The sequence below is a fragment of the Temnothorax curvispinosus genome, unplaced genomic scaffold, assembly GCF_003070985.1.
Source record: "Temnothorax curvispinosus isolate PA1 unplaced genomic scaffold, ASM307098v1 QBEX01010444.1, whole genome shotgun sequence".
Lineage (NCBI taxonomy): Eukaryota > Metazoa > Arthropoda > Insecta > Hymenoptera > Formicidae > Temnothorax > Temnothorax curvispinosus.
In genome coordinates, this window is record NW_020220224.1 from 908,424 (window position 1) to 932,384 (window position 23,961).

General features: G+C 33.1%; 1 protein-coding gene across 4 annotated transcripts in view; it reads right to left on the reverse strand.

The window, feature by feature from the left end:
• The window catches only part of LOC112460270 (sodium-coupled monocarboxylate transporter 1), a 28,630-nt gene extending 11,397 nt beyond the window's left edge, over nucleotides 1–17,233 (reverse strand). For 2 of the 4 annotated variants that reach the window (XM_025024879.1, XM_025024881.1), the window contains exon 1: nucleotides 16,748–17,233. The gene's annotated coding sequence lies outside the window, so the exon portion shown is untranslated. Of the gene's footprint in view, nucleotides 1–7,425; nucleotides 7,494–16,747 lie in introns of those variants that run through there. The other 2 variants (XM_025024878.1, XM_025024884.1) reach the window with 2 other exon arrangements.
• Nucleotides 17,234–23,961: the final 6,728 nt, after the last annotated feature.

Genomic DNA, 23,961 nt, shown 5'->3' on the forward strand with positions numbered 1-23,961 from the left:
TTGCAGTATATCTCAAAAAGTTTTAGGGTGATTGTTTGCAAGTCCTTTTATTTTAGTGTCTCAAACTTTTTATTACTTTGCCTCAACGCGTTTATTACGAAGGAGCCATAAAATCCCGTATAGTTTGTAAGGAACGGTTAATCCGGGAATTTCCTTGGATAAAAGGTTCTCTCCTAAAGCATCGTTTATAATAGGCACTTTCCGTGAAGTACTTAAATTCTGACATATGCTGTGATGTACACAGACAGACTGAAAAACGAAACGTAATAGTAACTGTTATTCATTTGCTACGGTATTCTTATATTATCCTATCCCTGTAATTCCCCGACTTTGATAAAGCTGTTTACAAAATGTTTAAGCGAAGATGATGCCTAAGAACTTTGTATTGCTGAATGACTAATGCTATGATTTCCTTCAAGCGTTTAACAATTATATGCAATTACAGATCTGTTAATACATTATGCTATCTAATCACATCTGAAACTTGGATTTGTTCACACTAGAACGGCCGAATACTTATTTTTACTTTAAAACAATTTTATCAGTTATGATAATTATATTGTTAATGTTAATAATTTAATTAATTAACATTAATTAAATTGGAAAGTTATCTCTCTTAAAAAAAATTGACAACTTTCTGTCATGGTAAACGGATGTGCGTTCCACAAATTCGTATAGCAATAGAAGCCACAATTAAACCTTATGGAACCGCCAACTCTCTGACATATTGAGGACGAACAATGCTTTTCTCTCGTTCACAAGCCGAGCGTTTACAAAGATTCGGAAAATTGAGACGAGAAAGCAGTGAATTGTGCTCGGTACTTCTTCGTAGTAACTTCTTCGTGAGCTTGTGGACCACTTTCCATTTTCCACCATTCAAGTTCGTTTCTTATCCCGTGCAATACTAAAGTTCGCTCAGCATGGAACAATGCTGAGTATACAATGCACATTTACGCGATATGCGTTTGGTGTGCAAAACGACAACGAGGACTCGGCCGGGTGGTATACGCGTTAACGCGAGTGGCCAATGAAGTGCCAGCCTTCGTGGAGCTAACACAACCGAGATTCCATTGTATCGCACTTGGAAACAATGGGTTCGTGAACCTCTCTCTTCTCTCTATCTTTGTCTCTCTCTATCGTTCGTCGTCCACTCCCTTTCGTTCTGGTTCTATTTTCCGTTTCGCTTTTAGCTCGTTTTCCCTCGCCGGCTTTCTCTGGGAATGTGACAGTTCCTTCCATGTTTGTCCGCGTTCCTGGCAAACTCAGCTTTTGCTATTCTTGCACGACGTCTATTTTCATTTCATGTCCGATCTCCTTTCTTCCGTCGTCTTTTCAGCTTTATAGTTTATCGTATTCATTCCATTTTTCCGTTTTCTTACAGAATCGAAAATCATTTCTGACATTCGTTATCGTCGATAAAAATGACAGGGCGCATTTAGAGTGTACAGCAAGAAATTCGTAAAATGCTCGTGTCGTGTGACGCCGATGTATGAATGCATATGAATGCACAAAAGAAAAACCGCAAGCTAGTGAGGTGCAAAAATCGCAGCTAAATTTCTCTGTAAACCGTAAGCGTCTAATGAGGTTGTTGCCAACTCGAGCGAAACAAATTCAGGGAAATGCTATCCGTTTCACGACTCCTTCGGATTATCAATTTTAGGGTATGTAATTCGGATTATATTCCGAATAATGATATCGGTCAAAGAAATGTTTAACTTTTACTATGTATTTTTTCCGATGTCTAATAATATATCTGTGACATCAACAGGAGATTTGTTCAATTTTCTATAAAAAATATATAATTCGGCCAATCTCTATTGACTATTCTCTATTACCTAATTTCTTAAATATTTCCATCTATTACTAAATTAATGTTAATTTATCTACGTGTTTACCACATAAAGTTTTATTTTTCAATAATTCTTATAAGACTTCAAAGTTTATTACCTTAAAATATATAAATCGACATTAATGCCATGAATTAGTCTTCCTTACATTGTTGACAACAAATTGAGTTTATAACAATGTATTTGACTTTATCTATATGTTAATGGTGATATGGCATAATGACGGATCTAACAATATAAGTGCGGAATAGCTTCTGGTGTCGCAATTATCTTGTGACTCAGACTGAGAACTCGTTTTGACATTGTTGACTTAAATAATGAAAAAGAAAATAAGAATGTCACGAGACTTACGTCATCACTTAATATTCCATTAATGGGACAGTCGATAAAACTTGTTAGGGCGCGTATTGGCGCCGGTAAGTCACTATTTTTTCTACACATTATTTGCGCGGATGCACCAAAATTGCGCGGATGCATTGACGTCGAATATTATTCGCGTGTACTTAATGATTTTATACTGCTCGATTATAGAACATGATTTTCTCGTTACCTTAAAGCAGAGAGTATAATAAATCATTAAATGTTATAAATCAAATCGAATGCAAAAGCACGAAATGCTTTTTAGTTATTATCAACATTTTGGTGATAAAATTTGAATTTATTCGTTTTTTCACGTACCTTGTACCATGTCGTTCACGATAATGTCATGCGAAGAAAAACAAACGATTTTAATGACTATCTCGTGTTGCCTAATAGAATGATAAACGAATGATATGGGAAATTTTTTGATGAGGAAAAGAGACGGGAGAGAAACGAAGAGAGTTTTAATAACGGAAGCACTTCCGTAATATGCGATTAATAGAAAAATACTGATAAAAATGAAGAAGAGGATACCGTTAAAAGTGAGGCAAAATTAACTTTCAAGTATGAACATGCCTACTTCAGATATGTTTATGTTCCATTTTATTAATCACCACCTTGATAAAGTCCTTTATCTGTATTAAATCTTTATTTTTATATCTATTAACTTTGAGCACCATTATTCATTATATCGGATAGGATATATCGGCTTTTCGTTAAAATCCATACCTATATACTTAAGAATTAACTGCTATAATATATGTCATATAACACTTTTATGTACGACCATGGTCGAATTTAATTAAACAACTGTGACTGTCGCGAATGATATCAAATCCTCAAAATTTTCCATTGACTCGATCACATAAGTCAGGATCAAGATAACTCTTAATTTGCACTGTTACCACAGACAAGAAGACACATTTCAAGCTAGTATATCAACAAACCAAACATTTGCTTGATTGTAAAGAAACTAAGGTAATAAATCATGACTTAATACGTTTTAGCAATTCTACGTGTGTATATTGCATAAACTAAGTTTTTGAGAAACTAGTTACAAGATACGTTTCATGTTTTCTTAACAGACACGAGTTATTGCTCTCGGCATGATCTTGCAGTCATCAGATATTTGTCGTTAATCCGTACGTTAATTCATATCAATTTGGAGTAAAGTGATGTTACAATGTCAACATTCTTATCACAAAATAGCATTCGTTTATCCATTAGATGTGCTGTTTGTCTGAATTGCTACTGCCAACATTGAAACGTAAGTCATAGCGCAGCAATCTATGAGCAAATATGTTAGGACTTCTGCGAAACCGGTTATACGGTACCGCAAGAAATACTCGGTAAACACTCGGTTGGTTTGCAAATTTCATCTACTTGTTATCACTTTACATGAAAGCTTAAGTCCAGGGATACCTATGATAAATATGCGACTTGTTGCCAGAGTTGTAGGGCTATCCTAATTTATTAAACAAACTATATTTCGCTAGCTCGGAAAGGAAAGATCTCATAGAGAGAATAAACACGAGCATATATATCAAAGATCAGTTTAACAAGGCAATTACGTTTAGTATATATTACTTACTATACGTATGTATAAGTATATATTACTATACGTATATATACTTATGTACGTATATATACGTATGTATAAGTATATATTACTTTAGTATATATTACTATACGTATGTATAAGTATATAAGGTATAACTACATACAGTAGGTGATATATGAAAGTACTAGTTACCATTTAAGTAAAAATTTTATGAAATATAAAAATTCCATTAGACTTAACAATTTTCCATATGTGATCCATTCAATATCGCAGCATATTCAATGTTGTAAATATCATAGGAGGAAAATTCAAATATATGTATAAACGCGCATAGGTATAATACTATAATAAATTTATGAAATATACTATTAAATAGTAAGACGAGTGTATGTGTAAAAAAAAAGAAAAGAGAAAAAGCAATGATTAAATTTGAAATATCTGTTATAACATTTATTGAGCAGCTATAAAACTTGTGTAAATTTGCTCATTCTAATTGCTGAAAAAATAAATATTCGGAGACTAGGATGAATGGGGTGATAATTGCTTTTGCCGATTGTACATCCAGATTACAGGGTTGTTCCGTTCCGTGAGCTGAGTACGAAGCGAATTCTTTGCAGCCGAATATCCAGTTACCGTTGCAGCGTATATTAGCTACAGCACGAAGCGTGCCAAGAATTTTTTCTCACACCGTCGGTAGCGAGTATACATCTGTAGTAGCGGCACGTTTTAACGCAATGTTCGCTAAGTTCTGCGCAACGAGCAATTTTTTATGCGTACATTACCTCCGTTCTTTCCCGCCTGAGGAAAATCCGCTTTGCTACTACTTCAGATTTTATTGATTTTATTGAGTTTATTATAACGCAGAGTACAAAACACGCTCGCACCATTAGCCTAATTCACTCGCGCTGGCTCGAGCGGATTTAAATCATGCTGCGCTTCCGCGTACATATATTCTCATTTCCGTTACCTTCAGATTTATCGCCATATTTGCGTGCATACTCTGAAACCGTCCTCAGCTGTTATTGCGGAATAATCGGAGTTTATCAGAGTTTAGAGAATCCACACACTTTCATCGTATTATTATTTATGATCGCGATTTACATTTGCTTACAATAGTCTAATGTCGATATAAAGATTTATACGATTTTATAGGATAATATAAATTTCTTTACAAAACAGTTATTATCCAGTCTATTATTATTAAATTTTCTATTTTTTTTATATTATAGATAATATTTTCCAAACAGAAATTAGAATAAAATGCAGGGCAATATTCTAAGTAAAATGCATTTTTTTAATTTGATTGAGAGAGACGAGCCAGTGCGAGAGAGATGCTCTAGTGCGAGACGTGTTAATAAAATGAACCTATTTGGCGAAATCTTCATCATTATTTAGAAGGCAACGACAAAGTGAAGGCGTTAAAAGCCGTTTACAAACATGATATGGCGCCTCATCACGTGGCTCGTGCTATCGTGCTATTCTTTCGGCTTTCTGCTACTTAAACCCATTGCATACAAACAAGCGAATCGGCACGTGCTCATCACGGCATCAAATCTCCTATCGCAAGATATAACATTTTTCTCATTTTTTCTTTTCTCTCTTTCCTTTTTTCTTTTAACTTCGTGGAATCGTGATGATATTTGTTGACCATTTATTGACAATGTCATTTATTATGTTACCGCAAAGCAATTTTTTTAATAAATATGCGTCACACAGTTCGATCTTCTGGAAATAAATGATTTGATATCCATGAAGTATCACATCATAAAGATTATCTTCTTTTTCATAAGAAAACAATATTCATCAAAAATATTATACTTATGACTAATTGCAAATTACAGCATCTGCAACATATATTTTGCAATACAGCCTTGATCTATTTAATTCACGGAAACGATATACTAATCGTTACGTGCATGACGTCACGTTCTCATGATAGAACAAAGTCTACTTTGCTATTTAATTGATTGTTGCTGCAAGTTAATAAAGAATAAGATTTAGATCACAAATCATTATTTTTGAGTTTCATGAAAAATATGTGTATGTACATACGGACAGAAATTTGATAAAAATAATTTAATTTTTTGATATTACCAGAGCAACTCTTTGTTAACTCTTTATCAGATAAAAATAAAAATTTGCTTTTTCTTGCTTTATTTAAAAGAAATCAACTTAGTATCCAAAGATTTAGAAACAAAATGATGTGCATCGATTTATCAACTACACATATCTGTGGTAGACAGATATATATGTACGATTAGATAAATCTTTTAGATAAATCATTTTCACGTGATATATTAGCAAAACGTGATTATTGATATTACCGATAAACATGTAGGTACTTACATAGGTAATTTCGTGGATGAGAAATGTAATCTGTTATCGTTCTTCGTATCATCTCATCATTTTTATCGGATACGTGTTAATACGCATTGTTTATTTGTGAAATTACACACATAAAATAAAATATCTAATTGTTTACCAATATTTAACATAGTTAAAAATCAATAGACTTATAGCTGAAAATTCGTGATATTGGCAATAATAATTGCAATATTCTCTTTTTAATTAGTGTTTTTCTTTGATACTATCGTCTAATTTATATATCTAATAAAATCTATATATTAGGCTTTGTTGCGGTTAAATTGCGGTTGACAATGTGATGATGTGCAATTTAATTAATTATGTACATTCTTCTTTATGATCTAATCTACAATACGTCAGATTGTAAATGTGTGATTTCTAAAAAGATGGAAGTTTGTAGCTTGTTCCATGAAAAGAAACAACGCGCATGTTAATAGTCGTTGAAACTACAGAAAATAATAATAGTATAGAAGTTAAAAATAACTTATGAATGATGAACGTCGCGCACATAACGATAATCATTCATTAACTATTTAAAATGACTCTCAGCTGCATTTATCACGCGGAGTATGCAAATGTCTGTCGCCGTTGCGAAAAAAAGATGCTATTTCATTATACGTAAAATTGTAAAGTGATTCGGAACGTGACTCAGTCGCATACGTAATAGAGTATGGTATGACAGGTGTGGTTTTACGATTATACTCTCACGTTGCGATTCTCCCGATAATCACGTGATTGATAACGAGTTGCGACGCCGTCTTTCCGAAACATCATTCGATTTATGACATTTAATTCTTAAATAACCAAGATATTTGATTAGAAATGTGTTGACTGAGAGATCTTTGATGTTGATTCTTTACTTTTTAAGACATATGACGCAATAATAATTTTACTAATTAACTTATATCCTAAAATAAATGAACATATTCTGCATAAATTTATTGTATAATTAAGAGTTTAATGCAACATGTCTTTAAAAAGAAAAAAGTTCAAGATTGAAGATATTAATTTTTTTTTTAGACTGGCTTTCTTCACATTTTTATGAAGAATTGTTTCGACATGTTTTTTTGCGTTAAACCTTTCAGTCGAAGGACTGAAGTAAATTACCGTTAAGTTAAACTGGTTTGAAAATGAACGATGCACTATCCTGCTCATTCTTGTTTCTCGAATTCGACTGCAAACAACGAACGCTTCGTCACGTGTGCTTCACTAATCGCGAATGGCGCCTATATGGCGTAATAATAGGTATCGAAATGACGCAATTTTCCAAACTCGATGCATTGGCACTTTTACCTCGTGAACGATCGCGGATTTCAAGTGCGCGGATATCAGCCTGTCAGCCGTACTGTGAGAAAGCTGGCCACTGCCCAGCGCTGCGCTTCTAAATATTCTTTTATGCATGTCATATCGCGTTCACATTATTGATATATCATTAGTCGATATCGTTACCTCAAGGCACTACAAATATGGTTGCATTCCGTTAATCATACTCGCGGTTATTATAGTACGAGTCATTGTAGGATAAGGCGTTGGATAAATGTCATTCTTGACTATCTAAGCAATTTTTCATGTGCTACATTTTCATGAGTTACCGCATATTTGCAAAGCTGCATATCATAAATTATCGTGACGTAATTTTTGCTTTCAATGCTAGTCGCAATATTTAAAAACTTAATATATTCAGCGAAAAATGTGTATATAATTTGCTGTATAAAATATCGCTGTTTTTCCATTTGATATTTTAAAGATTATTTTATCGATATTAATGCACAACTTTTAATAAAAATTAAATTGATAAACAGTTTTATTATAAATTGATATTTATTATATTTATAAATATTAAATTTATTGCTACATTCCATTAGATATGTAGAAATTGTTAGTGGAAAATTACGTTTCTAGAGTCAGGTGAAAACTTTCCTAGAACTCGACATAAAGCATGTATATAGTATTTGATGGTTTGTATCAGATAATAATCAAGAATATTTGATTAATTTATCCATGGAATTAGCGTGCAATTAAATGACTTAAATTGTGAAGATGCCTGTCAACGAATAATGCTCGTAATATTTGAATTAATAAACTAGCATGTTTGTAATGGCTAAACAGGAAAACGCTATCATTTAAGAAGTGAAAGACCAAACAAAACTGATAAGACGATATCTATATTAACAAATAATATCACGGAGTGTTTTTATTTATCATATTACTGTGTTATATCATATTACTTGTGTTTCTACACCTCGTTATACTTGTTTCTAATTTACGATAGATGTTAATCCTTTTTTTCTTAATTGATAGCGTGACGTTAATCACATCTTTTTTCCGATTTATTACTCATGCAAAGAGCACTAGTTATTTTTTAACATTTGTATTTCTTTATACTATTGTGCATGTGATATGGACATACAATAGGTATAATCTTACTGAAAAAAAAAAACTGAATTGCATTTGTTATTAAAGCGTTTGATTATATATATATATATATATATATATATATATATATATATATATGTATATATATATATATATTAGCTTAATTACGAATGCTCTAATATCTAAATAAATGGGATTGGTGGACTGTGCCGATGTTTCAGTAACGAGTTTGCACAGTTGGCGAAGTAAATTTAGCATTAGTAACCGGTTTGCAAACCAAGTTTCTCTGCACTTCATGGAATATAAACTTAACTTGACTAGAGAGAGTTGACTATATTAGACTACCGCCAAACTTGGTAATCCGCGATCAAATCATCGACACGATGTAGATATTGGTGTTAAATCGATTGTTGTTGCAATTCTGATTCAGATCTTGCCCGTGGCGAAAAACCAGTCAGTCCTTTAATCTTACCAAAAAGAAAAAACAAGAGAAAAGGACGATCGTTCTCAATCGTTGCATTTCAGTATGGTTCGCCCGGTTGAAATCGTTGAGAATTTCGCTCGAGGCATTTTTCCGCATTACAGTTCTTTCAGTGGTAAATCGTTTGGATTGATAAAAATGGAGCGTATGTAATGGCTGCTCTCTCTCCTCGCGCGCTATCTTTGCGAATGTAAAAGGGAATGTACAGGGCGCGTATAAAGGAAGTAGAATGAAATTGTGAGTGTGATATGTTTCTGCCAGTAACAATGATTACGTCGATATAAGAAGACAGATCCGTGATGCTATTTATAGTATTTATCATCTTATTTTGTTACGGTTCGTATTGGAATTTCAACAGTCGCAATGTGATCCTAATAACTTCTTTCTCTTGAAAACTTCGCTTTCTTTTCCTTAATTGGTATACAATTTATCTTCTAATATAGTAGAGAAAACACATTACAAAATCTAGATAGCCCATTTATGACTTTTCTCATGCGATTTGAGATTAATGCTCTCTCTAATTCGGAGTTTATTGAGGCAAAATTTAAATTTTCTAAAATTATCTTTTTTTTACGTTAAATAATCCTTCAGAATTGTGAATAGAAGATAAAATGTAGACTTAATAAAAAGAAATAAAAATTTAAGATTTTAATGTTGAATATATTTTGTGCATATTCCTGTTAAAGCAATTATTAAATCACAATTATTAAAGTTAGTAGCTTTGGATGCTCGTCACGTGTGACGTTACAACATAAATTAGCAAGTTTCTGGCGGAACACGTAAGTTCAGAGTACCCGATTTAATCTACAAAGCATCTAAATGACAATTTGCGTTACTCACGAAGTGATTATTGATCGCCGTTGTTCTGCCAAGTTATCCTATGAAAAGTTTTGTAAATATTTGAAATGATATTTAGTGAGTGTAGAATTGAAATAAAAATAGAAATCGAATGAGTAGAATTAAAGAAGTTATATTGAACAAGTTTATCGTATTACGTTACATTTATTTGCATTAAATAATTATAATGATAAATTAATATATAATATGTTTGCATTATGTGATATATTATGGTTATTAGATCATTTCTAATTAATTCGATATTAATTTTAAACTGATAAATTATGTTGGATATCGTAGTTTCAACACCATTATTCGAACTAACTCTACTCGAATGTTAGGTATAATAAATATATGTCGAGTATGGATAAAATGAAAGGCATTTAGGAAAATATTTCGTTGCAATAATCATATATTTATTATACTAATATATGATTTTACGTAATCATTTGTTATTTTTTATTTGATATATGTGATTTTACATAATTATTCGTTATTTTTTATTTTGCAGAAAATAAGTCCAACAATACGTAACTAATTAGCAAAACACATTTATTAGTAGGGGAATTTAGCTTTTGTTGCAGGAATATAATAATTAAAATAATAGAACCGGATGTTTTTACAACGCTTTATATATACATGTATTTTACATATACATGCATTTCCGCGAAGCATCGAACGTTGGTTTTTCCAAATTACGTCTTTGCAGAGATCGTTCGAGGATAAGCGAATAAATTGTCACAAAGTGTTTGTAGCCTGCGTTATGTAAATATTTCCTTGTTCATCGCCGGTAATATATCTCGGCCTATTGATTAACGTGATTGGCGCCGTAAGTTTCTCAGAACGGTGCACAATTAAGTGCGATAACCACAATTTTCTGCGGTTATTTTTATTACCGTCGCATCTCGCGCAAGTTCCCGCGCGACGATGTTACATGAGTCACACGCCGTGATTGACGTGTTCATGAAAGTCAATCGGTCGCATAGTATCAGTACCGTACGGCGAACATATTGTATATCGTTGAATAACGGAACATGAGAAGTATTGTGCCAGACTTTCAGCCAACACGAAGTGTCCTCTATATATATATTCGGCAGGACTGCCTGACGATTTACATTTCGTCCGAACGGAGAATCGATCGCCGTTTCGGTTCGCTGACGTACACGCTCCATCGGTCTGCACACTGCAGATTGATTTCATGACAAAAAAGCTAGCTGTTACAAAATGTTCAAATTCGTTGGTGAATTTTGCGCGCGGCCGTGTTGTTTGAAATATCACATAAACTGCATGACTTCCTATAGCGTATATACCTTATAGTTACTGCGACGTTTCGGAATCCACAATGGAATAAGGATGTTTATATCCTTATATATATCCTTCGTAGCGGTATCTTTTACAAATTCTCGTAGATTTATATATTGTGTTATTCTGTGTTTCGAAATTAGAGCACTCAAAACTTATAGAGAAATCTTTTCCTAACGTTAAAAAGAATATTGCTTACAAAAATAACACGGTAATTTCTAAAAAAGTATCTTATATATTAAACATCTTAAATTTAATTTCGCTTATTCTCGATTGCTGTAATTTATTTTGACCTGTGCTCCTAGTACGAAAGCGGCAAAGTAATATCTTTCATTTTTTATGAAGAAAGATAGGAATTTACAAAAGCAGACTGGAATTGTATTGACATTTGAGATATAGCATAGTAGAAGAATTCATATGTGTTTGAAAATATGTGTTTGAAAATAGAAGACCTTTCTATTTATCGCGCAAATAAAGAAAGACCTATCAATTTTGTTTGGCTCGCAACCCTACTTGTGCGTAGCCGTCGTTAATTTTAGGTAGGCAGATGTTTTGCACGCGACAGGTAGCTTGTAGCAAGTAATTTGTCCACTTGACTCCATACCGAGTTCATGTTACCTAACCATTACAACAGTTCCAAATAATGTATTTACTCGACAGATACTTGTCGAGCGTACAAATATCTGACCGTGTGCGAATGAGACAATGTATATTAACGTGGCATTTGTCATGGTCATATACTATACTATATAAGATTTGTCAAATAATTGCGACATATTTGCTACCAAGTATAAGCGTATGTTGCTCGTCGCTGGCTTCTGCATAATTACCTCAAAAATTTATTGTTTTGCCCGTTTTGCAAATTTATTACCTGCTTATCTTGATTGTCAATTCATATCATCAAGATATCCACCGTGTTTTAGCATATTTTTCACACTAATATAGCTTAAGGATAGCCTGTCAGTGGATTAATTACAAAGTTTTGGAATTAACAAAGTTTCGAACACTACTGTTTCGATCAACGAACTAGCTCGCGAACCAGCACGTTGAAAAACTCCACCCTCTCCTGCTTTTAGCCCGTACAAAGAAGTTTTGCTTTTTGCGATCTACGCGAGGGATAAGATGACAGTGTTGTGTCTTTGTTTAAGAAAAAAAATAAGTTTGCTTTAAATTTATAAATTTTTGGTGATATCTCGAATGAGAGAGAAAGAGAGAGAGGACATCATTTTTAATATAATTCAAGATTAAATTGCAAAAGTTTCAAACTACAAAATTCAAGAGAAGAGCAAACGTTATAAAACAAAAATGTTTTAATAACAAAAAATTCTGGAAATACAATGGTGCAATGTAGCACTGCATAGTACTATGGATTCTACAATTTAAATGTAATTGCGATTCCTGTGTTCGACATAAATACAATTTCCTTTAATTACCAATTTGCACAAATTACCCATAAATACGCGCGTGTGTTTGTGCATATTTAGTCTATTACATTGTGTCGCGTTGCCCGATGTATGTTTCGTCAAGCATGATATAATTGATCTAATCGCTGTGGTTCTTCCTGTCTATATATCCGTCGACAATTCCGTGAAAAATGGATGATCATGCATAATAAGATAAAATTGTTTACCACGTGAAGTTTATCATCAATTGACCCATACATTTCGTTACCGCATGTCAGTCTTGTATATTATAGTAGATAATTATTTATTAAACAATCAGTAGATAATTAATGAACGCTTGTACCGTTTCCACATTTATTAATTTTTTCTCGAATAATATGATATAATCTCTTCTCATAGTTAATTAAACATAACGGAGTGATATTATCAATTTTATTAGTTAAAATAAAGACATTTTAAATTTATTATGTAAAAAAGAGTAAAAATCAGTTCAATCATACCTTTGATATTAAGTGTACGATAATAATACTAATAATTACTTATCTATATATAAAAATATTTAGAAATTTATAAAATCTTTAATTATATAGTATTACGTAAAAGCATACGAGATCTCAAAATTTCGAGTACTCGCAACTCGTCGCGTCGCGTAAAAGAGTCACGGTGCGGTCTCGCTTCGCGTATACTTGGCGCGAGACATTGCCGTGTCTCTTGATTTTATATATCGCATTATTACAAAAGCAATGGACAATTATTTGAAAATTGAGCATAAAAAACTGAGCTCATTTTTCGCTCTTTAATTGATATAATTTAAGAAAAATGAACAGTCGAGTTTATATACTATTTTATTTTATTGCATTTATTAAACCAAAACGACTCTTTGAGAAATTACCAGATATATATACTTGAATTAAAAATTAATATTATAACACTATATGTAGCTATATGTCTTTATATACATATATGCATGTATTAAATCAACATCGTCGATGTTTTCATGATACAATGTATCATGAAACATATTCAGTTTTCTTATCTAGTAAAAAAACTTTCCTATTTGTACTGTTTATCTTCTGTATGACATCGAGAATCGACGTTAAATCAACGTTAATTTTACGTGATATCGATCAGTTACTTAAATGAAGACATCCAATTAACATGTGAAGTTGTACAAGATTAAATCTTGTCACCTGAGTTTCTTTGATACTTTGCATTCTAATTCAACTGGAATTTATCGTGATTGATCGCGCGTGACTACTACATGCATTCTAAAATTATTTACAGCTTGCTTCAGCTACGAATTTTATTACCAATTCACAGTCGACGTTTTTCTTGAAAATTATTTTATGTTTTTTATCTTGACTTTATATGAATCTTATTTTAAGAAAATTTTAATCTAGAGCATAATTGGGACTTAATTGGAAGAATGATTGACGTTAAAGATAGTAATTGACATTAACGTTATGGTTTTCCGTTGTAACGCTACCAAAACTCTTGCGCGCATTTTACTGAATCGGGACGAGGGCCCTCTGGGAGTGGAATGCATGAACCTTTATCAGATCGTGGAAGACGATGGAAGACGAGGGTGGGAAGAAGCGAAAGAGCTTTTGTAACTAGCTTTACCCGGTAGCTTCGAAGAGCTAGCAGCAGCGACGGCGCAATTGAGCGAAATTGCGCACGTAGGACGCGAGAGACGGGAAACTTTACAATGCAAATCCAGCTGCCATGACCCGAACTGTTCTCCGTGTCGCTCGTGGCGGTAGTTGCTGATGACGGTAAAGGAAAGCGTTCTCCGTTGCTACAGCAAAAAACCCGAGCATGGCGGCACGGGTCGCGTCCTGCCGTATTACATGGTCCCCCCAATTCGCATTAGGGACTTTTTGACAGCGTCAGATGCTGCGTTTTTTGCGCCGGATTATTGCAGAAAGTTTTGCGAGAAGATACCCCTTCGGCTAGTCTTTCTTCTTTCCTTCCCCCTTCTCCTTCCACGTATCCCTATAGTCTGACGTGCAGCTGCGTTCGGGAAAAAACGGAGCTAGATGAATCCGGGTATTAAAAGACAGTTTACTTCTACGTGTGAGCACGCTTAAGTCTTCATTCGAACGTGGACCTCGCTGGCGGTAAGGACTATTTTTATCGTCTGGCAAAACAATTTTGCAACGCGAGAACAAGTAACATATCTATCTTAAGCGACATGAAACATGATTGAATCACCGTACTTAGAAGCAAGGTCGATACATTTATCAAAGGTCGACTTTTGTTCCGTGTGTTGCACAATCGCACGACTCTTAAGAGATCTTTGCGTGTTTTTACCTATTCACCTAACAATTATTGTATGGGTATTTATAGCTTGTATCATAGAATTTATACCAGCAAGAACCCATTCCGTCTATGAATAACTTTATTTAATTAGTACCTTTTAAGTTTGTTTGACCATAGAATGTATATGATATTGTCTGTGTGTGATGTGGGTGTATATATACATATATATGGATGCAAAATATATCAAAGCTATGCAAGTGTGCACTCATTTGTGAAAATAGCTTTATGACAAATATTTTTCTCTCCGCCTTTGATGTTTTCATATTTGTTTCATAAAGAGTTATGTAAGTTTTTCTTATTAATGTCGAACAGTTAGATCAATGGACACCTCGCTCGAACTCTCTTGATGCTGCTCGGGTATCGTCGATAAAAATGCATGATCGTGATACGAATAATCACAGCGTTTTCAAATACAGCCGTAGTCCGATCGCGTTTCTGATGCTAAATGGGTAATATCCGAGCGTTTCCTTGAATGAATTCATATCCAGCGATCGAACAGATTTGCAATTATAATGAAACTCATACATTTCGGTCTTCAGCCAGTGAATTACATACAACGTAAAACATAATAGCACCGATATAATAGTACAAATATATAATTACAATGCCATACTTGTGTATATATATTTAATGAAAAAAGTAATAGATATATAGCACGGGTTATCTTTACATTTTTTAAATGTGAGATCTTATGTATACATATATGAAACATCTGGGTTGAACGCAGAGATTTTGTCCGCTTATCTGTTGCCATAATACTAAAAAAAATTGCTTAAAAATTATCTTTCTTTGAAACTATATTTTATTCTAATATTGAAATTATCAGACAGATAAAGTTGTGTATATTGTGAAATTGTCAATTATGAATTTTGAAGCAACATGATATCAGTGCTTTTACAGACAATTAAGACGATCTTGAGTTTGCATAAAAAGTGTTGAAAAATAATAGCGCTATATTACGTATTGTTCATAGCGGCAAACAGTTGCGTAAGGAACTGTTAACTATTAACTGCTAACTATTGCTAATCTGGTAACGTTACTAGGCAGAAACTAATACATATATCTCATATGAGTTTTCTTATAAGCGTATTCTGTAATTCTTAACGACAGTGTCGTTATCGTTATACTGTCGTTGCGCAGCTTTTTTACTATATATAATATCTGCGCAACGGAATATATAACGCTAACGAAACTGTCATTAAGAATTACTGAATAGGCCCATTAGTATGTATTGTAATTGTATAACGAATAAAAATATAAAGTTTAAATTTTCAGGGATTTACCTCACAACAGTTCGTAAATTTGATATTTAGATTTTATCAACGGGAGGTGAATTGTCAACGGAACTTTTACTTATTTACTAGAAGGAGCAAACGAGTACCCTTCCCGCCCTTCTTTTATCACGATTCACAAAAAGGGTGTAAATCGTAGTAAAATTAATAATATACTGTAAAAGTCATTACATTGCTGAATATCATTATTAAGAATCCTATTGCAAGACTTGTTCAATGGACCAACTTGAAAAAGATAGTCCGGATGGTTCGAAAAAGGAATAAGTTCAATTTCCGTTATTTCTGCTGTTATATCTAACGTTTACATTCTAGCGTGGAACGCTCGCCTAATATTATAATGGAAAGTTTTTCTACAAGTGCAAAATTACAAGTTTTATCTTTTGCCTTTTACGCGGAAACTTGCTGTCGAAAAGTTTTTAAACTTAGATGCAATTTTGCAAGTTATTATTCATTTGGATTAAGCTGTTAAATTGTGCTTTAACACGATATTGGATTTCTTAAAATCCTTAGGAGATAAGATCGGCGCGTTATAAAATTTTCATTAATGTATATAATGTTAAATGTATGGAACTTGTTTTTTGTTGATAAAAAATTTGCATTACCTGTAATATCACATATTTGGTGATGTCGGATGGAATATCTGCGTTATCCACATATTCTGGATATTGTGTGTTGTTTGCCAAGGTCGATACGCGTTTCTTTCACTTGGTCTGATAATACTAATATTACGTAAGCATTATTTCGTAAACAGCATTACATTATTTTGTCACGGCGGTGATAAATTTTGGGTGATTGAGCAACACTTATGGACACGCAGATGTCGGCTTCGCGATTGACTGTCTGTCGACGTAAAATTACGGCCAAGTGAATTCGATCAGATTTCCGATCGAGATGAAGGATAAGACGTCGTGGAAAATCTAAACTGACTGGTCGTCATTCAATCATCATACGACGTTCACAAGTTCATTCACAGCACTCGACGCTCTATACGTTTCGTTTCGCAGATCAGCTGAATTCGATTCCGAAGCGAATTCGCAGTCCATGCGACGTGGTCAGCCGCCGACGTAATACTGGGAAGTCCACACAGTACGGCTGCTACATTTAAAAAGTATCAGTAGCTGGCTAGCGCGCGTCCATTGATGACGTCGGATGCAGAACGACTGATTGATAGATTAACAATATCGAATGTTAAATTGTATATATAATACATATACATATATGTCATTTGTATACATATATGATATATGACAGATAATTTTATTTTTCAGAAACTGTATTACGTCAGTAAATACTTATCAGTCATGTGTTGCTATTTTTATAGGCCACATATCTGGAATGACTCACACGGAAAAAGATTTAGCTAAATTTTATATTTTTTAAAAGTTACATTTTTTGCAGCGAGAACAAAAGGTTTTGCTACTATTGCTAAATTATAGCTCTTGTTGCAAAAAAATTAGTCATCCATATATTATGACTATATTAGCTATATAGTAGCTAATCTTTTTTTTTCCATGCAGTTTTCGCGAGTTTGATGACAATTTATGGTCTATTTTCATCAAAATGTAATAACAAAATCACTTTTCTACTATATTATTATAATTATGACAATTTATGGTACATTTATATACATACATATTTTAATTTATGAAACTTTAATTGTTGATGTTGTTATTGGTTTAATTAATTGCTGACTTTATTCGTCATACGAATATAACGAGACAATTTGAAAGCAATGATACGCGCGCATGATCAATCTATATCTCGAAAAGAGTTTTATTCTTACGGTTGATCGAATAGCAACAATTGTTAGAAATTGTTCGGGGAACAATTTTCCTTCGGCGGATTATATTCATCCGTGCGGGAACAGAATAAAAAAAATCTATAAATACATTGTGGAATTAAAATAGTTAGTTCTGATTGTCAATAGTGAATTCTCACAGCTACGTGACTGCTTATATCAGTTTCTTTTTGTTTCATTGTACGAGCTCGTTGAAGTGAATCGCGGAACTTTATTTCTCGCACTGCTATATAAATCGGCCAACGCATCTTCAAGTAGACTGCACATTCATATAGGTATTCTATTCAGGGCCAGTTTTAAGATTGCCTTTAGCCAATTTTTCTTCAGCATCCGGTTCTATTTTTAATATAAATTTTAACAACAGTTATTTATTTTTATTAAAAATTATTTGAAAATTATTTAAATAATTTTTTATTCCAATCAATTTTATTACAAGCTTTTAATATTGAGAGACAGAAAGAAAGAGAGAAGAATGAATCACATTTATATGTATTTATTTTACTTTATTTATTTTTGATACCTCTAAACTTAAAATAATATTAAATTAGCTATACCTCCCTAAGAGAGATTTGATTTCTTTTTTAGAAAAATTATTTAGCTGATATATTTGAAAAGATAAACTCACATAACTGATCACGAATGGAATTTTACAAGAAAGACTATCATCGTACAGTCTTCAATTAATAACGTTGACATAGTCATGCAAACGAACGGCAAAAAGATCGCGTTAATTTGTGCAAATAATTTGTGCATTTGAGCAAATTGTAGCACGTGATTCTAGATTTTATCAGTGGTAATATGTTATCAGTGGTAGAAAGAGGCGGCAAAAACATGATAAATTAATAAAGATTGAACGAATAAAGAGTACGCAATCACTTACCTTTTGTACATATATATGAATGACATGAGCAAATATAAGTGTCTACAGATACGTATCAGACTTTATTTACTTTTTCAAATAACTGATATCACTTTGCATTTACTTGCATTACTTATATATATGTATGTATGCACATACTAATTACACAGTCTCGTTAAATCTTCATCGATTCATCATCATCATTTAGTTTATCTCTGATAAGGGAGGAATTCGTAATTATTGTCAGATACTACAAAATAATTCCAGCTATTAAGTATTGTAATTAACATTGTGATTCTTATTATCATTGCCTGTTTTTCGATTTACAATTTGTCTATTTATTTTTCTGTTTGCCAGTCAGGCCGATTAATATTCTCGTTTTATTTATTTTTCTGTTTGCCTTTCTTTTCTTTTTTCTCTTTCTAAATTATGATCGTACATTTTAAACGCCAAAAAAAGAAGCATTGTTTAAAGGAAAAAGAATCAGGATAAAAGCGATAAAACATACATCATATTATTCAATAAATTACATATAATTGATTTTTTGTTTATGTTAGTTTATAGTATGTCATAGTTTTATTATCCAGAAATGAAATGTCAAGCTCTTCAATTTAACTCTCCTCTTACTTGAAAATTCTTAGGCTGTGGTATATACTTAAAAATTTGGGATTATTGTATTCTGGCTAGGGAAAAATTTGAAAGATTCAGAACGCTTGCATCGCAAATGATGCGCAAACGCTCCTCAAGGATAGCGGCTGCATTGTTCACAAAACCTAAAACGCGCGTCTGAAGTGGAAAGTAACTCGCATCTCAGCAGCCCAACTGTGCCGAGTTATGTATAATAATGGAGATTGATACGAGTTTAGGAAGCGCTTGGCGAGCGAAATGGAGCGGCTGGTGCCTATAAATTCACCAAATTTCGTTGTTCTTCGGCTCATTCACGCGGTTCCTCCTTTTCGACGCCGCAATTTCGGAGATGATTGACACGTTTCTGGAATTTCGTGATATCCGTACCGATGCTGCTGATGCTGAGAGTTTTACGATTCATTCAACGCGGAAAATCTGTTGCAACAATGTACAGAATGCTCAGTACGGATAACCGGATTATTTAATTAACGTGCGCATTTAGTAGCGCGCGAAATTTCGCGAACGAAGTAGCGGATGTGAACAGACTCTCAATCACGTAATCCACTTTGAGCGAAAGTTATATTTCCATAATATAATTGTAGAATTATGGGGATTGGATTTGGCAAGTTGTGAGTCACCCTTGCGTAACGAATATTAGCTCCGTGATAAAGTTTGCATACTATTCGTTGCAGTATCAACAAAGCATTTGGACCAGTGGATAGATTTTCGTATAGATAGATATAGATAACTGTCATGATCGATTTATTATCGAAAACACTTTAATGCTACATTAGAGAGTGGGTTGTAGTTTTACTCGTGATTATACATGATAGTTACATATAGAAACGATAAATCAATGTGAGATTTATGCGTCAAAGTACATACAGAAAAATAATCATTCTACAGCCAAGAAAAGTATTTTACTTATATTTTATTTTACTTCTTTTAAGTAAGTTTTCTTTCAACCAAGAATATTTTCTTACTGATAGTTTTCACATATTTTGACATAAGTCTTTGAAAACCAGAATATTGTTTTGAGTAAATGTAATTCTTACAATGACTTTATGGTAGATTTGCAGATTAAGTAAATGGTAAGCTTGTAAATTCGCAAATCTACCACAAAGTCATTGTAAGAATTACATTTACTCAAAACAATATTCTCGACTTGTGTTAAGATATTTGAAAACTATTAGTAAGAAAATATTCTTGGTTGTAAAAAAACTTACTTAAAAGAAGTAAAATAAAATAAGTAAGTGCTTTTCTTGGCTGTAGAATGATTATTTTTCTCTGTGTAGCAATAGACACTTATGCAAGTAGCATTGAATTTGTAGTTTTACTTGTCGTTACATCCTATGATTGCACCAATTTGAGCCTCGCGTTAACGCTCGCTTCTTTCCACCTCGTGACTTTGTTGTTTTGCGCTTACTTCACGTTTGCTTGTGTAACAGATGCGCCGATATCTTTACGTACAGTGATTTCGTAAGCCCGGAAGTTCAGATTTTATATATCCGTACCCGGTAAATAGTCCATTATGCGCGCCTGACAATTGCCGCACTGCAGCCGAAGATGATAGTAAGTAAGGTACCTTACATGTTCTATAAATACTCGCGCTCGAAAATGGACCATTGCGTAAAAGACAGCAATAGTCGTAGTCAGAGACGTCGGCGTGTCCCAAAACTCCTGCCAAAACGGCGGCAGCGAGAGATTGCAACTGTTTGTTTCAGCATTAGGAGATTCCCATGACGTCAATTCGTCACGTGCTTTATATTTGGCGCTTATGATTAATTGCGCTTGTAGATACATGGAGTTTGCAGATAGATAATCGAATGCTGCCTGCAGCAGGTACCATTACGCACAGGTGGTTAAATCCGATAAGGTTGAGTTACATGCATACACCGGCTGCATATTGCGCCACATTCACACTATGATAACGATATAGAAGAAGAAGAACTTGCTCCTTCGTTACTATTATCTATTGATCGTATCGCTTCATTTAATACTTCAAAATTTTGCAACAAGTGTACTTTTATGTTTACCGTATTTATGTTTACCATCCGGCAAACATAAATACGGCCATAAATACCGCACGGTATTGAATTATTGAATTTTGCTGTGTTCTACAACTACAAACAGATCTCTCTAGCATGACCTCTCTAGTGAAAATCCGTAACAGCATTATATCCTGTGACCTGTACTTATCATGGTACAGAATATTTTGCAAAACTTTGAAAATAAAAACATCTATTTGAATGTACATACGTTCGGCCATTCATCGTTTTACCGCGCTATATAACCGAGTGTATGTTCTTACGTACATATAGTACAGCTATGACGTCAGCAATCGACCACGCAAAATGGGTCTCGGCTCTCACCGGGACACAAATTCACGAGTTGCGTATTGAAGTATACATTTGCTATTACACCCTACTTAACGTACATGTTATAGCTGAAAATTAAATTGCAAAATTTTGTGTAGCAAAAATCGTTACAATCGCACGTACATTGTAACGTTTATACTGATTGTGAGCTGTTACAATTGTATATATACGATATTACGTTTCACGGATTGCCATCAGTATTATAGCTTATGAAAAGAATCAATTTTTTTGCACTATTTGTAACAAAAACGCTGCCAGAGAATGTACATTTTTCAGTTCATGGTGCATGCTTGACATTTTCTTTATTATAATATTCAACTTTTATTTCAACAAATATTCTCTTTATTTAGGAAATTCAAATCGTGTAACACACAGTTTCGTCGGTCGGAATAACGCACAGCATGTCACAGCTGCACCCAGAAAACGGAAATATGATACAAAACCGATGTGTATACCGCAATATAGCCACAAACAATCGAAATCAAATACATATAGTAGTATCACGATTTATCATTAAACTGTATAACTAACTATGTAACTGTACAAAACACATTATATAATTATGTCAATACTATGCATAATGCATCAATACTATTTACAAAAAGGAAATCTCACTAGAAAATTAAAATATCAAATTAAAGGTATGTATAAACTCTTAATTGCGACTTATTAAATTACTGATAAATTATCTTGTCTTGTATTTTGTGAAGAATGAAATTCGTAAATTATATAATCATTATTATCATATTATCACATCATATTATCTCTTTTTTCATCGTTAAAACACCATGACTACAAAGAATAAAAGAAAGAAGGAAGAATTATTGTTTCCGTATTTTGATAAAGACGTCGACACACAATCATAATATGCTTCGCTTTGAAGTTGAAGCATACTATGATGTAAAAGAATATGAGAGAGAGAGAGAGAGAGAGAGATACTACAACAATTTAATATTATCTTGATTGTGTTGCGCTATGCATTATGCATTTTCAACAATTTTGTTCAACAATTTACAATATTTAGATTTATCAATCTCTTGTCCGAATATAGAGATGCACTATATGGTTGGTTATTACTATTTTTTGTTGCATATGTATGATGTTTTTAATTCAATGATGTTTTTAATAGTTGATTGAAAATTTACATTTATATTTATGCTTTAAATAATTTACGATTATATCGATTTCAGTTATTTGTAGTACCACATTTTTTGCGTTTATTGAATTTTAATTGTAATTTCTAAGAATTTATATCATATTTTATTGCATTTTATAAATATATCAAGCAAGTTTTTCAAAATATGTAGGACATTATTCTACGTTACATTACTCAAAAGTTAATTGAGATTTTCAGCAATTTTATCCGTCAGCGTTAATTGCGCCGCGTTAAGTTAAATTTGTTGGTTACGTGCGGGTGTCATCTGTAATTGTCATTCGTGATTTCTCATGCTGCGAAGAGGGAGTGAAGATGACTTCCTGAGGTATACTCCGTGCTTATATTCCGAAACGGTTTGCGACCGGTAGAGCGTATCCATGAGCATTCGTGCCTGACGTTGCCACACGTCGCACTGATGGCAACGACAGCTCTCTGTTGACAATACGCGCGATTATATATATGCTAAATAGAGAGCACATGCAGAAACTCCAAATCCGCAGCCAATTTTTGTCACTTGATATTAAAAATTAATTCTTTCTCAGGAAAAATTAGACTATACGTGTTATCAATCATCATATCCCAATCTTCGACAGTTTGACAACACTGATTGTGAGATTCTTATTGAATCATATCATCGAGAAATATTAGATTTTTTAATATAAAATATACATACATACATACATATATATACGTTATATGTATTTTTGTAACTGTATAATTACATCTTTTAATGGAATTTGAAAATCATGGGCGATCTTTAGCATGGAAATTCTAATCCTAATGACGCGGTATTTTAATTATGTGAAAATAAAATTATATAATTATTATTTTCTATTCTACTATAATACGCATTGTTTGTGAAGCAACTCATGTCAGCGTCCAGTCGCGCATGTTACTAGGGGTATATCGACTACTGTTCTGTTACAGACATAATTTACAACCTTATAAATCCCATCTAGTCACGTGTTGTGGATAGTGGATGAGCCATTGTCCTTCCT